This window comes from Simochromis diagramma, unplaced genomic scaffold, assembly GCF_900408965.1.
Source record: "Simochromis diagramma unplaced genomic scaffold, fSimDia1.1 OVJJ01000348.1, whole genome shotgun sequence".
NCBI lineage: Eukaryota > Metazoa > Chordata > Actinopteri > Cichliformes > Cichlidae > Simochromis > Simochromis diagramma.
In genome coordinates, this window is record NW_024386755.1 from 2,702,592 (window position 1) to 2,709,035 (window position 6,444).

The 6,444-nt window shown below is 39.1% G+C and overlaps 1 non-coding gene across 1 annotated transcript; it reads right to left on the reverse strand.

The window, feature by feature from the left end:
* Positions 1–4,127: 4,127 nt before the first annotated feature.
* On the reverse strand, positions 4,128–4,200 carry trnaf-gaa. The gene has a single exon. It is a non-coding gene; the product is annotated as a tRNA-Phe (tRNA).
* Between the last annotated feature and the right edge of the window lie 2,244 nt (positions 4,201–6,444).

A 6,444-nucleotide genomic window follows, 5' to 3' on the forward strand; every position in this document is an offset into this window, starting at 1 on the left:
CTATTAGCCAGTTTGCATTTCACTGGGTACTTTTCAATCATAGACTATGAACAAACAGTGTTTTTCCAAAGCTTGACCTTCTGAGATATTGTTGCAGAAAATTTCATGTTTTTAATGTTTGATGTTTAAAAGACATTCAAGGGAGAAAAACAATACCTTGTGAACTCACAGTTAGAAAAATAGGGGGCAAAAATTATAAATCTGTAAATATTGGACAGATGCCAGTAAAAATGTCATAATTGTTTTGGGGTTTTTTTTTTGTGTGTGTGTCATCTTCTTTCTGTTTTCTTCTTGTCTGCTCTTCTTTCAGTTTACTTGCCGCTTTACTTTTAGGGTTACTGTTTTCACTTTCGTCCTTTGTTCTTTTCCCACACTAGTATCTCATTGTATGTGGCTGAGTTGACCTTATTTACCAGCTCTCACTTGGGTGTATTTGGTATCAATTTGTCATTGTTTGGGGCAAATGAATAGTCCGTTTGTTTGGAAAAAATGAAAAGAGACCTGAAAGTCTCTTTCAACTCTCTTGCGTGGCAGCTGGTCGAATTTTTATGAATACAAGGGGGTCTAAGAGTTACATCTTTTTAGGTCAATCAGTATGTGTATGTATGAACAAACGCATTACATAAAGTGGCATTTACTTTTCCATTTCACAAAGAATTTCTTGGCTTAGTACTTCAAATCAAATCAAATCACTTTATTGTCACATCACATGTGCAGGTACACTGGTACAGTACATGTGAGTGAAATTCTTGTGTGCGAGCGTCACAAGCAACAGAGGTGTGCAAAAATACAATAACATAAGAACAAGCAAAATATAAGAATGGTAAATGGCCTGTATTTGTATAGCGCTTTACTAGTCCCTAAGGACCCCAAAGCGCTTTACACAACCAGTCATCCACCCATTCACACACTGGTGATGGCAAGCTACATTGTAGCCACAGCCACCCTGGGGCGCACTGACAGAGGCGAGGCTGCCGGACACTGGCGCCACCGGGCCCTCTGACCACCACCAGGCAACGGGCGAAGTGTATTGCCCAAGGACACAACGACCTGTCCAAGCCGGGGCTCGAACAGGCAACCTTCCGATTACAAGGCGAACTCCCAACTCTTGAGCCACGATCGCCCCAATGTAGTGATGGTCGCTCGCAACGAATAGCCTTAAGCGATCTTTGACAACGACCGAGCCGGCTCCTTATGAGAGCCGTACATGGTTTTTTTTTTTTTCTCTCACCCTCTCTCTCGCAATTTTTTCCGCTGCACTCGCACGCGAGCCTAGTGCTTACGCTGGCAGGGGGGGGGTGGGCAGTTACAAGGCACGAACAGAGCCAGAGGGAGAGAGAGAGAAAGAGAGCCAGGGCAACACATCACATTGTATAGACATATTTTGGTTGCCTGAAGTTTATTATGCGGGCCCATATACAGAGAATATGCGTGTTCTTTTGTTTTCATATTATAATTTACATTTAACTGTGTTGTGGTTTGCAGTGTTTTGTGTTGTTTTCACTTTAAATTTGTAAAAGGAAAAAGCTGAAAATTTAAATAGTTAAAAGTTGAAATGTAAATAGTTGATTTTTGTATTATATGATTTATTTATTACATTTTATGTGGAGTGTTAAATAAAAGTATATTTACGGTGGCCCCTAGAGACAAAGCACATACAAACTTCAAATCACATACGAACTCTGAAGCATGTACGAACTCCAAAACACTCCAAAACACGTACACACTCCAAAACACGTAAAAACTCCAAAACACGTAAAAACATGTACAGACTCCGAAGCACGTAAAAACTCAGAAGCACATTAAAACTCAAAACACGTACAAAAGACAACAGAAGTGCTCCAGGATGCTGGGCGCAGTGTTGAGCTTTTGTTATCTTGTGGCTACACAAGCCAGCAAGTACCAACAACCAGATTTGGTGTGTGGTAGTAACAGGTAAATGGACTTTTTTTTTTAATTATTTGAATATATATGAGTGCCTGTGTATAAATACACAAACAATACACACATGCTTTCAATTGTGTAATTTAAGTGATCTAGTAGCTCTGCTTTGGAAGTTCAGTTCATGCTAGAAATGTGTTTTGGAGTTTGTACGTGTTTTGTCTCTAGGGGCCACCGCATATATTTATATATAAACATATATAAATAAAACCACTTTTTTTTAAATTAGTAATTCCTTTTGTGCATAATTTTATATTATTGTTAATAATAAATTAATTAAAGCAACAAAACAACCTGAAGAGCCTGTTCGGAGCCGAAAGAGCCGGCTCTTTTTAGTGAGCCGAACCGAAAGAGCCGGATCTCTAAAAAGAGCCGGAAATCCCATCACTACCCCAATGGGTAAATCTGAGAATTATATGAATAAATATATGTACAATATAAGAGTATATGCGCATTACTGAATGTGTGAATGTGTAAATATATCTACGTGTGTGTGTGTGTGTGTATATGTAACAAAAATGTATATATATATATATATATATATATATATATATATATATTTTTTTTTTTTATTAAATAGAATAAATGACAAAATAAAATATACAGAGGTTGGCAGTTGGTAAATGGCTGTTTCCATCTTGAGCTGGTGATGTCACCCATCCACTTTGATATTGTAATATTGTGGCCCTGCCTTCTGACAGACCTTCAATCTCAAGGTGAAAGCACAAGTAATCTCTGAGTAAAAAGAAGTTAATAGATATTTAAGAATCAAAACAACTAGCAAGTATTAGTTATTTTTATTTTGGGAATTTAGGACATACAATAAGGATTCACAGCCGCCAAGTTTAGTAAATAAGTAGATAGTGGCCTCATGTCACTATCCAACTGAATTTAGTTCATGTTGATTTAGTCAAAACCAAAAATAAATCTGATCAGTATGAGCTGTTGGCAAATAACCTAAACTTGAACTAGGGTTTAGGTGTGTTCCTGCTTACCCTGGCATTCACGCATTGAGCTGCAGACTCTCGTAACACATCCGAGTAGCTCTTCCCTAGACACATCAGAAGCCTCAGTACATGGATTATCCACATTGTCCCTTAGGTGAGCAACCCAAAAGAATGAGGGGTATTCCCTGTACTGAACGCATAGGTCAGTTGCTATTTTGACAAATCTGAATGCACTGTGAAGTCACAATTTGAAGACAAGCAGGAAAACCCATAAAACAGTCCCCACTGTCTGCATCAGGAGTGAAGGCAGCAAATGGAGAAGGGCCTGTAACAATGCACAAACTTGCAGAGTAGGCCCATACTAACTCCAAAAGCTTTAAACAGTAAAATAGGACAAAATATAAGATTTAACATCTCAGGTAATAAACTGAATGGTGGCTTTATTAAATTAGAACATAGAGAAGGATGCAGACTCCTACTTGGACTTACACTCTGAGGTGAGGAAAGGAAAATGGGGAAAAAAGCATTCATAAAGCATAGATTGCCACATTCTGGGGTCAATAGTAGGAACTTGTTTATAGATGTAGGGAGGAAAGGGAATGCAGGGTATGATTCTGTTTAAGACCATAGTAAAGTTCAGAGTAAAGTTGAAATAGCTTTGTGTACAACATTGCAATTGGCACATGTTGCTTTGGTAAAAAAACAAAATTAGTAAGGAACTGAACACTGTTGGAACACGAGTTGTCTTGTGATTGACAAAAGAGTCTGATGCTCTTCCATCTGAGCTACCCAGGCTCCAAAAGTCACACTTTTGTCATCTGGTCCACACATATATATTATATATATTTTTTCTGTTCTGTAAAAATGTAAACTTTTAACCTGTTATTTCACTGTATGTACTAGCGAGGATTTGCAGTTAGATATTATTAAATCATTATGTCAGACAAAAGCCAACGCAAGTATTTAATTCTAGGGGGAGACATGCCCCCCTAGGCTGTATTATGAATTGAATTGAATAGGAATTGGATTACCAACCCTACCAAGAGGTAGGTCAATCATATAGTGAGTGTTCTGCAGGGTGGTCTTCTACAAATGCTACCTGCACTTGATGGACTTTGCTAAGCTGCACCGTCTGTGTTTAGTTTTTGATTCAATGTGAATGACCCACTTAGTTGTAGGCTGTTTTATGAAGTCCTACCAACAAACCTACCAAGTGCTAGATGGTGATCAAAATTACTTTGCCGAAACCCAGGATCGAACTAGGGTCCTTTAGATCTTCAGTCTAACGCTCTCCCAGCTGAGCTATTTCGGCACGTTTTGCAATGGAAAGTGCTCAAAAATTGCATTCTAATGACCAGTCAGGTCTACAGCTGGCCAAACTGCACTACAGCTGCCCCACTCATACTTTTAAGCTTTGGATTTAACAGTGAACACAGCCATGTGATGAACTTTGCTCTCTTAATTTTTAACTGGCTTTCTCTCAGTGGACTACAGTGCCAACCGCCATGTTTGACCAAGATGTGCATTATAATTGGAAACTGCACCAAGACAACCCAGGTGGAAATGTTCTGGCAAGGATTTGCAGTTAGATTTTATTAAATCGTGATATCAGACAAGAGCCAACGCAAGTATTTAATTCTACGGGGAGACATGCACTTAGCCCTAGGTTGTATTACATAGTTTGATGACCAACCCTACCAAGAGGTAGGCAGGTCAATCATTTAGTGAGTGTTCACCAGGAGCATCTGGATGAGTGCTTTCTACAAAGTCCAACTTCACTTGCTGGACTTTGCTAAGCTGCACCGTCTGTGTTTAGTTTTTGATTCGATGGGAATGATCCACTTTGTTGTAGGCTGTATTATGAAGTCCTACCAACAAACCTACTGATCTGCCGATCAAAATGGCTTTGCCGAAACCCAGACCCCCTTAACGACTTTTTTTCTAAAACGCGACTAGTGACAAATCTGCCGTTATTAGAGACTTATTTATGACGACTTTTAGACGTGAAAGCGCGTATCGCTCTTACTCTAAATAAGCAGCGGGTAGCCTACTGCGGTGGGCACCTCGCCCGTGCCAAAGCACTTACAGGCGGAGGATAGTCCTCCCCCAGCTGCTATCAGGGCAGGGCTGACTGTAACGCAGTCTGTTCTTCTTTTACTGTTATGTTAGCACGACCAATTATTCAAATTAGGCGATGACATCATTTAGTGACTTCTAGCAACTTTTAGGACAACCAGTAGCGATTTTCCTTACTGAGGAGTTGGCAACACTGGTAGTGATGTGTCGGTCGCGAACAGTGTTGCTAATAGTGATGGGTCGTTCGCGAACGAAATGGCTCTTAGAGCCGGCTCTTTGACGTGAACGACGCGAGCCGGCTCCTTATCGCGAGCCGTCACGTGGGTTTTTTTTTCTTTCTTTCTCTCACCCTCTCTCTCGCACTTTTTTTCCGCTTCACTCTGCACGGGAGCCTTGTGCTTTACGCTGGGCAGAGGGGGGAGGGGCGGTAGTTACACTCAGTAGCACAGGAACAGAGCCAGAGGGAGAGAGAGAGAAAGAGAGCCAGGGACAACAACGTCACATTAGAAAGGTATAGTAATCATCCTCAACTATTTTCGGTTGCAGATGATAAAGGATTCAGAAAGTTTATTCATGCAGGCCCATATGACAGAGAATATGCATGTTATTTTTGTTTTCATATTATAATTTATATTTAATTGTGTTGTGGTTTGCAGTGTTTTGTGTTGTTTCAATTTAAATTTGTAAAAGGAAAAAGCTGAAAATTTAAAAAGTTAAAAGTTGAAATGTGAATAGTTGATTTTTGTATTATATGATTTATTTATTACATTTTATGTGGAGTGAATAAATAAAAGTATATTTACGGTGGCCCCTAGAGACAAAGCACATACAAACTTCAAATCACGTACGAACTCTGAAGCATGTACAAACTCCAAAACACGTAAAAACTCCAAAACACATAAAAACACGTACAAACTCCAAAACACGTAAAAACACGTACAAACTCCAAAACGCGTAAAAACACGTAAAAACTCCGAAGCACATAAAAACTCAGAAGCACATAAAAACTCAAAACACGTACAAAAGACAACAGAAGTGCTCCAGGATGCTGGGCGCAATGTTGAGCTTTTGTTATCTTGTGGCTACACAAGCCAGCAAGTACCAACGACCGGATTTGGTGTGTGGTAGTAACAGGTAAATTAACTTTTTTTTTTTAATTATTTGAATATATATGAGTGCCTGTGTATAAATACACAAACAATACACACATGCTTTCAATTGTGTAATTTAAGTGATCTAGTAGCTCTGCTTTGGAAGTTCAGTTCATGCTAGAAATGTGTTTTGGAGTTTGTACGTGTTTTGTCTCTAGGGGCCACCGCATATATTTATATATAAACATATATAAATAAAACCACTTTTTTTTACGTTAGTAATTCCTTTTGTGCATAATTTTATATTATTGTTAATAATAAATTAATTAAAGCAACAAAACAACCTGAAGAGCCGGTTCGGAGCCGAAAGAGCCGGCTCTTTTAGTGAG